Genomic DNA, 12267 nt, shown 5'->3' on the forward strand with positions numbered 1-12267 from the left:
ACAAGCACACAGGACAAATGGAAGTCTCATACATTGCTGATAGTTATACAGAATAGTACAGCCACTCCAGGAAATGTTTTGACAGTTTCTTATAAAGTAAAACATACACTTACCACATTACCCAGGTATCCCACTCCTAGGAAACCACCTTACATAAATGAAAACTTATGTTCACAAAAACGTGAATGTCTATAGCAACTCAAATCATAATTGCAACCCAAATGATCTTCAATGGGTGAATGAATAAACAATTGTGGTACAGCCATATAATGGAATGCCACTGAGCAATAAGAAGGAACAAACTATTACATGGATGAGTTTAATGGCACTATACTGTGTGAAAGAAGCCACTTTCAAAAGTTATATATTGTAAGATACCTTTTCTATGGAATTTTGGAAAAGAGATTATAGAAGATTGTTGGTTGCCATGGATTAGGGATGTGATGAGGGTAGGATGTGAAGGGGCAGGTTGAGGGAGATTTTTAGGATGATGGAATTTTTCTGCAATCAGTTTGTGGCAGGGGTTATAGAAACATATATATTTGTTAAAACTCATGGAACTGTACACCAAAAACAAAAAAGGAATCATTTTTACTTTATGTTAATTTCTAAAGCTCATAAACTTCTATACCAGAAAGTCAACTGCACTGTTATTTTAAAATAAAATGAAATTTCAAAAAAGAAAAATATTAATATCAATACATAAGCACTAAAATGGGGACAATTTTTAGAAGAATTATCATAAGTCTTGGTGAGGATGTGAGGCAACTAGAACTCTTAATACTGCTAGTGGAATTTAAAATGATACAACTGCATTGGAAAAAAAGTTCGTGCCTAAAATGTTAAACGTAGACCATACAAACCACTCACTCCATTTACCCAAAAGAAATGAAAACTTATATCCACACAAATACATAAATGTTCATGCCAGTTTAATTTGTAATAGCCTAAAACTGCAAACAATCCAATTATCCATCAATAGGTGAATGTATAAAAATATTGTAGTATATCCATACAATGGAATAACACTCAGCAATAAAAAGGAATGAACTATTAGTACATGTGCAAATATGGAGGAAATTCAAAATAATCATGCTGAGTGAAAGAAACAAAAGAAAGCAAAGAAAGAAGGAAGGAAAGAAAGAAAAGAAAAAGAATAGCAGGGTTAAGAGCAGACTATATGCAGCCATTGATCACTTAGGAAGGCTTTCTTATCTCTCCATGCTATTCTTTGGAACTCTGCAATTCAGATGGGCATATCTTTCCTTTTCCCCTTTGCCTTTAGCTTCTCTCCTTTTCTCAGCTATTTGTAAGGGCTTCTCAGACAACCATTTTGCCTTTTTGCAATTATTTTTCTTAGGGATGGTCTTGATCCCTGCCTCCTGTACAATGTCACAAACCTCCGTCCATAGTTCTTCAGGCACTCTGTCTATCAGATCTAATCCCTTGAATCTATTTGTCACTTCCACTGTAAGGGATTTGATTTAGGTCATACCTGAATGGTCTAGTGGTTTTCCCTACTTTCTTCAATTACTTTGCTGACAAAGGTCTGTCTAGTTGAAGCTATGATTTTTCCAGTAGTCATGTATGGATGTAAGAGTTGGACCATAAAGAAAGCTGAGTGCCAAAGAATTGATGCTTTTGAATTGTGGCGCTAGAGAAGACTCGAGAGTCCCTTGGCCTACTAGGAGATCAAACCAGTCAGATCAAAAGGAAATCAGTCCTGAATATTCATTGGAAGGACTGATGCTGAAGCTGAAGCTCCAATACTTTGGCCACCTGATGTGAAGAACTGACTCTTTGTAAAAGACCCTGATGTTGGGAAAGATTGAAGGCAGGAGGAGAAGGGGATGACAGAGGATGAGATGGTTGGATGGCATCACCAACTCTATGGACATGAGTTTGAGCAGGCTCCAGGAGTTGGTGATGGACACGGAAGCCTGGTGTGCTGCAGTCCATGGAGTCGCAAAGAGTCGGACATGACTGAGCGACTGAACTGAACTGAACTGATATGCAGCCAATGATAGAATTACTGAACTGGAAGGTATATCACAAGAAACTACCCAAAAATGAAGCATGGAGAGATTTAAAGGATGAAAAATGTATTTTAAAAAGTATGAGACACGGGATACAATATAGAGACCTAAAATAGATCTCACTGGACTCCCAGAAAGAGAGGAGAGAGAGAATGAAGAAGCTACATTTGAAGAGAGAACAGAAGTCATTCATTTCTGGTTTCAAGAAACCCAACAAATCCTAAGCAAGAAAAATCAAAAGAAATTCACACCCAGACATATCACAGCAGAATTACAAGGGTGGGGAAAGCACACACAAGGGAAAAAACTAATCACTTGCCAAAGAGCTATAGTTAGCTCAGTAGCCGACTTCTCAATGAGAACAACGGAATCCAGAAAACACTATAATGAAAATAACTGCTAACATAGTATTCTAATTTAGAGTTTACAACACACCGAGAATTAAAACATATGACAATAGTCATGGGGCAACTAGGCCCATGTACCTTAACTACTGAGTCTGTGCCCTAGAGGCCAGGAGCCCCAACTACTGAGCCCACGTTCCCATGGGCCTAGAGCCCATGATCTAGAACAAGAGAAGCCACCTCAGTGAGAAGCCCATGCACCCCACCTAGAGAGTAGCCCCTGCTTACCACAACTAGAGAAAACCTGTGCCAGCAACAAAGACCCAGCACAGCCAAATAAATAAAATTATAATAAATAAATGATACAAATGAACTTATTTACAAGACAGAAACTGAGTCACAGATCTAGAAAACAGACTTATGTTTACTAAGGGGGAAGGGGGGATAAACTGGGAGGCTGGGATTGACATATACCGACTTCTATATATAAAAGATAACTAATAAGAACCTACTATATAGCACAGGGAACTCTACTTGGTGCTCTGTAATGACCTATATCAGGAGAAGGCAATGGCACCCCACTCCAGTACTCTTGCCTGGAAAATCCCATGGATGGAGGACCCTGGTAGGCTGCAATCCATGGGGTCGCTATGAGTCGGACACAACTGAGCGACTTCACTTTCACTAATGACCTATATCGGAATGGAGTCTAAAAGACAGTAGATACATGTATATGTATGGGTGATTCACTTGGCTGTACAGCAGAAACACACACTGTAAACCAACTATAATAAAAAGCCAGTTTTAAAAAAGTAAATCAAAAGTCCTCATCACAAGAAAAAAAATTGTTCTTGTAACTATATATGGTGACAGATGTTGTTAACTAGACTTGTGGTGATCATTTCACAGTATATACAAATACTGAATCATTATGTTAAATGCCTGAAACTAATATCATGTTATATGTCAACTGCATCTCAATAAAATATTTAAAATTTTTTTTCCAGAAAAACATATATATGACAACAGTAGCATTTAAGTTAGGAAGACTAATCTATAGTCCTTACATTTTCTCAGAGAAGTATAAAAGTACCAATTAACATTTGACTTTGATAAGTTAAGAAGTCATATTATAATGTATAGGGTAACAATTATTAAAACAGCAAAAGAAATTTCTTTTATTTGCAGACCAACAGAAGGGGAAAAGTGAAGCAGGAAAAAACAATAAATCCAAAATAAAGCAATTAAATAGGTAAAAGGTAAATATGCATCTAAATTTACTCAACAATCACTAAAAGTGCGAAAACCAGGTCTTCTGTGCCCAAGCGTGTGATGCAATATGAAGAACCACCTATTAAGTATTCCTGCCAAAAACCTGAATATGAATCTAATCAAGGCTTCAGATCTAACTACTCATTTGCAAGAAATAAGAGCAACAGAAGAACAAGTTAAATGACATCAAGAGGAAGCAACCAGCCAAATGCAGTCTGTGAGACATTCCATATAACAAATGACCTGATTTCTCTGAAAAATTAATTCCGTAAAAATGGGCGGCTGAGTGGGTGAAGAACTCTTAAAGAATAAAAGAGTCAATTAGGGAAATTTGGATATGGATTGGGTAATATAAGATAAGCAATTATTGTAAATGGTGATGGCATAGTAGTTACATTTTTTAAATGCCGTCTGCTTGAGAAGCATACTTGGGTATTTATCAGTGAAGCTACATATCTAGAATTTGCTTTAAAATACTGCAGCATAAAATGGGATGGGAGGAATAGATGAAGGAGATTGGCAAAATGTTGATAATTATTGAATATGGATAATGGGTAAATGGGGGTCCATTATCCTATCCTGACTGCTTTTGTTTATACTTGAATTTTTATAAGAAAAATATTAAAAATGTACAGGTTAATGTACAGACAAATACGAAATATTTATCACTGATAAATATCATGAATATTTATTTATCACTGATAAATATCATGAATATTTTAAAATTTTCTTATGTACTACTTACAAGAGATTAATTTTAAAGCATGATGACACCATAAGGCTATAAGTAAAAATAATTTTTTTTTGATGTGTAGAAACAAAGTTATGGCTGTTAGTATATAGGCAGGCCCCATTTATCAAAGAAAAAAATTTATGTATTTTACATTGATATCATCAAATGATTCTATTTTTTTTATTTTAATAGTTATTTTTTTAAATTTTATTTTATTTTTAAACTTTACAATATTGTATTAGTTTTGCCAAATATCGAAATGAATCCGCCACAGGTATACCTGTGTTCCCCATCCTGAACCCTCCTCCCTCCTCCCTCCCCATACCCTCCCTCTGGGTCATCCCAGTGCACCAGCCCCAAGCATCCAGTATCGTGCATCGAACCTGGACTGGCGACTCGTTTCATACATGATATTATACATGTTTCAACGCTATTCTCCCAAATCTCCCCACCCTCTCCCTCTCCCACAGAGTCCATAAGACTGATCTATACATCAGTGTCTCTTGAATGATACATTTGTAAGTACATAATAAGCTCCCCAAATTTATATTATATGGTCATTGCAAAGAACCAAGAAACTCAAGACATCCTTGAAGAAGAATAAAATGGGTAGACTTTCCCTAAGAAATATAACAGTTATTCTTGATACTCCCCTGGTGGTCCAGTGGCTAAGAATCGTGCTCACAATGCAGGTGGCCCAGGTTTCATCCCCGGTCAGGGGACTAGATCCCACATGCTACAACTAAGATCCCGAATGCCATTTCTAAGATGTGGTGCAGTCAAACAAATAAATAAATAAATTTTTAAAAAGAAATATAAGAATTATTCTTAAACTATAGTAAGTTACGGGACTAGTATCCAGAGAACATAAAAACTCTTTCAACTCAATAATAGAAAGACAGACAACCCAATTTTAAATGAGCAAAGGATTTAATAGACATTTCTCCAAAGAAGGCATACACATGGCCAGTAAGCATATGAAAAGTGTTCAACATCCTTAGTCATTAAGTAAAAGTCACTCAGTCGTGTCCAACTCTTTGCAACCCCATGGACTATACAGTCCATGGAATTCTCCAGGCCAGAATACTGGAGTGGGTAGCCTTTCCCTTCTCTAGGGGATCTTTCCAACCCAGGGATTGAATCCAGGTCTCCTGCATTGCAGGCAGATTCTTTACCAGGTGAGCCAAAAGGGAAGCTCAATAATGTATTAAGTAAGTATGCTATTTACCCCATTAAATTTTAATAAAGTAGAATTAACCCACTGAAATAATGTTCTAATAATGAAATAATGTTCTAATGTCACAGTAAGTTGGAAATTGCATTCCTTAGTCATTAGGGAAACACAAATCAAAACCACAATGAGATAAAACTTCACATCCACTAAGATAACTATAATCAAAACAACAGCCAATAACAAGTGTTGGCAACAAAGTAGAGAAATTGGCACCCTCATAATGCTACTGTTGGGAATGTAAAATCATGCAACTGCTTTGGAAAATAGTCTGGCAGTTGGTCAAAATATTAAACATAGAATTATTATATGACCTAGTAATTCTACTCTTAAGTATACATACCCAAGAGAAATGAAAACACACGTACGTGCAAAAACTTGTGCACAAAAGCTTATTGCAGCATTATTTGTAATAGCCAAAATGTAGTAAGCCAGAAAGAGAAAGACAAATACCATATGATATACCAATAGAATCTAAAATACAATGTGAATGAACAAAACAGACTCACAGACATAGAGAACAGACTTCTGGTTGCCCAGGGGGAGGCAGGGTAGAGGACAGATGGATTGGGAGTTTGGGATTAACAGATGCAAACTGCTATATATAAGATGGATAAACAACAAGATACCACAGTATAGCACAGGGAACTATATTTAATATCCTGTGATAAACCATAATGGAAAAGAATATGAAAAAGAATATATATATGTATGTATAACTGAATCACTTTGCTGTATAGCAGAAATTAACATAACATTGTAAATCAACTATACTTCAATAAAATAAAAAAAACTAAATAGCCAAAAAGTGGAAGAACTCAACTGTCCATTAACTGATTAATGGATAAACAGATGTGGTATATCCATACAATGGAATATTATTCTATCATAAAAAGAATGAATTAGTGATACATACCACAATATGGGGGGCTTCCCAGGTGGCTCAGTGGGTAAAGAATCCACCTGCAATACAGGAGACGCAGGAGATCTGGGTTCAATCCCTGGGTCAGGAAGATCCCCTGGAGGAGGGCATGGCAACCCACTCCAGTATTTCTGCCTGGAGAGTCCCATGGACAGAGGAGTCTGGTGGGCTACAGTTCATGGGGTCACAAAGAGTCAAACATGACTGAAGTGACTAATCACACTCGCATGTACTACAATATGGATGACCTTTGAAAACACTATGCTAAGTGAAAGATGCCAGTCAAAAAGAGCACATATCATATGATTCCATTTATTTGAAATTACCAGAGTAGCACATCTATAGAGACTGAAAGTAGACCAATGGTTGCCAGAGGCTGGGAGGAGAGGGGGACCAGGGAGTAACTGCTAGTGGGTACAAGATTCCTTTTGGGGTGATGAAATATTCTGAACTTAGATCATGGTGATGGTTGCAAAACTCTTTCTTTATACTAAAAGCATGCAATTGTGTATTTTAAATGGATGGATTTTATAGTATGTGAATTATATCTTAATAAAGATGCTTTTTAAAAAGTATAGTAATTCAAACAGGGTGGTATAGTTGCAGAAAAAGACAAATGACAAATGGAACAACACAGAACACCTAGAAACAGACTCATATACATAGGAATATTTTCAGCTGGCTCTGAAAATCAGTGAAGACAGTACTGGCTTTTCAATAAACAGTTGAACTTGTATCCATTTGAAATCGAAAAAATTTAAATTGGATGCCTAATTCTTAGGCATATATATTCTAGAACTGACTCTGTGGATTAAAGACTTAGTTGCGATAAGTCAAACTACAAAGCTTTTGAAGATAACACCAGAGAGTATCTTCATTAGAGTAGGGAAGGGAAGGCTTTCCTAAGACACATGAAGCACTAAACATAATGAAAATACTTCAATTTTGGTTCTTTAAAATGAAGACTTATGTTCATTAAACAAAGCAATAGAAAGAGTAAAATGGCAAGCCATAGAGGAAGAGAAGATACATGCAGAGACTGCTAAATTACATATAACTGGCAAAGGACTAATATCAACAAAGAAAAGGTAAACAATCCAACCAAAATGGGCAAAAAAAAAAAAATCTATACAGGCTTTCACAGAAGAAACACAAATGATCAGCAAGTGTGTGAAAAGATGCTCAATATTATTCATATTTAGGGATATGTTAAAGCCTCAATGTAAATTTTTTTTTTTTTACATGTACAAAGTTGGCAAGACTTGAAAGTCTGAGAATATGCTTTGGTGAGAATGGGTAGGAGTGGGACTTCTCATACATTGCTGCACCTGTCAGAGTGTAAATGGGTTCATTTTGAAACAAAGCTTGGCATTCCATGTTAAATTTGAATAATGTGAGAAAACACATTCAGAAATAACAGCTATGTCTGCAACAATAAATGCTCTCCTTGCTAGCTTAACAAGATTTATAATATACTGAGAAAGAAGGATATGGAGAATTCTTATCTAGCACCATCTATAGGCTAAGCATTAAGACCTTTTCACATGCTTCTTAAAGTTGAAGCAAAAGGGGTACCCAGACTGCTGTTATTCTATGACAGGAAACTTCTGGCTGAAGTTCCTTCTACCACATAAAAATAACTCAGAAGCACTGTTAGTCCATGAGGACAAGCTACACATTTACAAATATCACCACTCTCTTGCTTTGCTCTTCAAGCGACATAGGTTTCAAATATTTAAATTTTTCAGTACAATAACAATCACATGCTGGGATGTGAAATTAAAGAGATTCTTCAGTTGAAGACAGACTTGACCCATCACCAAGAAAGTATTCAACAAATAACTTCCAGACATGATTAAAACAGCACACACACACACGATGTATCTTAATGAGATTTCTGAATTCCAAAGATATTTTAAAAATCATATGAATTTTAGAAAACAAAGGAAACATATAGAAAAGAGAACCAGTGAAATAACATCTATCAACGGTGAAAGATTTATAACCTCCCAACTAAGGGACTGTGACCAAAAGTTTATACCTCCCAACTAACCCTAACCCTAACCCTAACCCTAACCCTAACCCTAACCCTAACCCTAAGACATTAGTTGGGAAGGCAAAAGTAGATTTTTGGGGTAGTCAAGGCCTCAGAAAGAATATAAGACACCCACATATCAGGCATGAGGGAATAAACATTTGGTATGCATCAATCAAACAACAATTTATTCAGCACAGAGATGTCAAATGGGGAGAGATAAAATGAATAAGAAACAATAGTAGCAATAAATCTTGCAATATATGCTTACATATAAATAGAGTATGATAACGTGACTGAGGATTTATAATACAAGCAATAAGAAAGGATTGTTGAAATAGAAAACACGTATCGGACAAAGCGGAATTCAAGATCACACACTAAAAAGGACAAAAACAGATGCTCTGTACAATCATAAAGAAGATATGTCATACATCTATGTAACAGAAATGTACAAATGCCAAATACATAATGCAAAACTTGAAATACAAGGAAACTGAATAAAACACCAATATGATGGGAGATTTTAATATTTTTTCAAAAATTTAAAAATCAGATAGTTAAAACAGTATAATATATATTTGAAATTATAATGAAGTCCAACTTTATCTATAAATTTATATCAGAAATGGAAAAATATACATTGTACTAATTTTCCTGTACTGTATGTTCCCCCTAAAAAAACTTATTATCCCTTGCCCAAAAAGAAAACTATAAAATTCCAAAAAATGTAGAGGATATTTGGGACACAGTATGAACCCAAACCAATAAAACTAGTGATCAACACTAGAAAGGAGATATTACCAGAAATGCAAGAGAATAAAATAATTATGAGAATATTACATACATCTTTATGGTAATAAATAGAAAAATCTAGAAAAGTGGTCCTTAACCATGGCTACACATTGTCATCAATTGAGGAACTTGAAAATTACTGATGCCTAAGTCCTTCTGCCTAGTCAAGGCTATGGTTTTTCCAGTGGTCATGTATGGATGTGAGAGTTGGACTGTGAAGAAAGCTGAGCGCCGAAGAATTGATGCTTTTGAACCATGGTGTTGCAGAAGACTCTTGAGAGTCCCTTGGACTGCAAGGAGATCCAACCAGTCTATTCTAAAGGAGATCAGTCCTGGGTGTTCTTTGGAAGGAAGATGCTAAAGCTGAAACTCCAGTACTTTGGCCACCTCATGCGAAGAGTTGACTCATTGGAAAAGACTCTGATGCTGGGAGGAACTAGGGGCAGGAGGAGAAGGGGACGACAGACGATGAGATGGCTGGATGGCATCACTGACTCGATGGACATGAGTCTGAGTGAACTCCAGGAGTTGGTGATGGACAGGGAGGCCTGGCGTGCTGCAATTCATGGGGTTGCAAAGAGTCGGACACGACTGAGCGACGGAACTGAACTGAACTGAAGCCCCTCCCAGAGATTCCAATTTAATTGGTCTGGAGCGTTGCCTGGGCACTGGGTGGGACAAAGGCTGCCTCACGTGATTCTGATGTTTGACCAAAATTGAGAACCACTGAATTCTTAGTGGGCTTGGACCATATGGTCCATGAACCAGCATCACTATCTCCACGGAGCATGCAAGAAATGCAGAGTCTTGGACCCCACATCAGGCCCACAGAATTAGAATAAGCATGTTCACAACCTCCCTCAGGTGATGTGAATGCACATTAATGTTTGCAGAGTACTGATTTAGAAGAAATGGATGATTTCCCATGGAAATACAGATATCAAAATTCATTTAAGAAGAAAAGTTGGTGGGCCAGTTAAAATAGAAGAGATCATTAAAGTAAAAACCTACCATTTTACAAAGAGGCAGCAGACCCAAATGCTTTCACGACAGTTCTATCGAGATTATAGAAAAGTTTCCAAGTTTATCTTATGGACTTAGTTTTACATTAACATTTAAACCTGATGACAACAATACAAAACAAGGAAACACCAAAATTATGAACACAGATACAAAAATTCTTTTAAAAAATACTAGCCAATTTTAAGTAACAATATATTTAAAGGACAATAAAAATTTCATAAGTAGGGTACTTTTATCCTAGAAATGCAAATTTGGTTTAACTTTAGGAAACCTATCAATGTAATTCAGTATACTTCATTACATCAACAAATAAACAGAAAATCAGTAACTGTATCAATATGTGGCTAAAAGATATTTGATAACATTAGTTATTCCTAATAAAGTCTCTAAGTAAAATAATAGTGGAAAGAAACTAACTTTGATAAACATGTTTTCCAAAACCAACATTATACTAAGTGGTTAAATGCTGGACTGTTGCCATTAGAAGCAGGAGTAACACAGAAATGTCTGCTGTAATATATATAGTATTCAGCATTGTTTTAGAAGTTCTAGCTAACATAAAATAGAAAATGGAAATAATTGACATCTTTTTGCAATATGACTGCAAACGTAGAAATTCAAGACTACTAAAACAAATTAGAGTTGAGACTGTCATGTGGTAAAGTAGCTAGGTCTATGAAAAATATATAAAGATGAATAGGTGCTTTAATAGTATCTAAGTTGACTAAACTATGGTGGGTACAATCTCTGGCAAGTCTTTCAGCTGTTAAAGAGAATGAGATAGAGCTCAGTCTATTTTCCCAAAGGGACAGATATATTATGTGACTTATAGAGATGCACAGTCTTATTTCGGTCAAAAAAAAATTTACATTCCTCCAAATGTCCTCTTGCTCTGTTAACATATTTACCTTTGTACAGTTTTGTATGAGCATGAAGGGAAGGCATATAGTCTATTAACTATGATTACCTCAAGAAAATTGGCTTGAAGGAAGTGTAGAGATGACATCATTAAGCTGCCTTTATACTTATTTTGTACTGTACGGCATTTTACAATAACATGTGTTTTATAACTTAAAAATTTAACAAAACTAAAACTCAGTAAAGATTTTCTTTTCTGTGCTTTGTCTTCATCGTGGCGCACAGGCTCTAGAGTGTGCTGGCTCAGTAGCTGCGCTGCACCGGCCCTAGCGCACTTCCATGGTGGCTCAGAGTAAAGAATCCGCCTCAATGCGGGAAACCTGGGTTCGATCCCTGGGTCAGGAAGATCCCCTGGAGGAGAGCATGGCAACCCACTCCATTATTCTTGCCTGGAGAACCCCCAGGGACAGAGGAACCTGGTGGGCTACAGTCCATGGGGTCGCAAAGAGTCGGATACGACTGACGACATGGCCCTAGAGCACGCAGGCTCAGTTGCCCCCAGGACATGTGGATGTTAGTTCCCTGACCAGGGACTGAACCTTCATCCCCTGCACTGAACATAGATTCTTAAACACTGGATCACCAGGGAAATCACACAGTAAAGATTCCTTTAAAGGATGTTCTGGGTGGGACTTCCCAGGTGGCTCAGTGTAAAGAATCTGCCTGCCAATGCAGAAGACTGCAGGTTCAATCCCTCTGTGGAGAAGATCCCCTGGAGAAGGAAATGGCAACCCACTCCAGCATTCTTGCCTGGGAAATCCCAAGGACAGAGCAGCCTGGCAGGCTACAGTCCATGGGGTCGCAAGAGTAGGACACAATTGAAGCAACTAAACCACCACCACCAATGTTCTGGGTAACAGGGTAAGAGGGAAAGGCATTTTACTTTCTTCTCTGTACCATTCTGAATTTTCCATAGTCTCTCCAAAAAGAATGTGCATTAAAAAAAATCTTTTAAGTC

Source organism: Bos javanicus, chromosome X (assembly GCF_032452875.1).
Source record: "Bos javanicus breed banteng chromosome X, ARS-OSU_banteng_1.0, whole genome shotgun sequence".
Taxonomy (NCBI): Eukaryota; Metazoa; Chordata; class Mammalia; order Artiodactyla; family Bovidae; genus Bos; species Bos javanicus.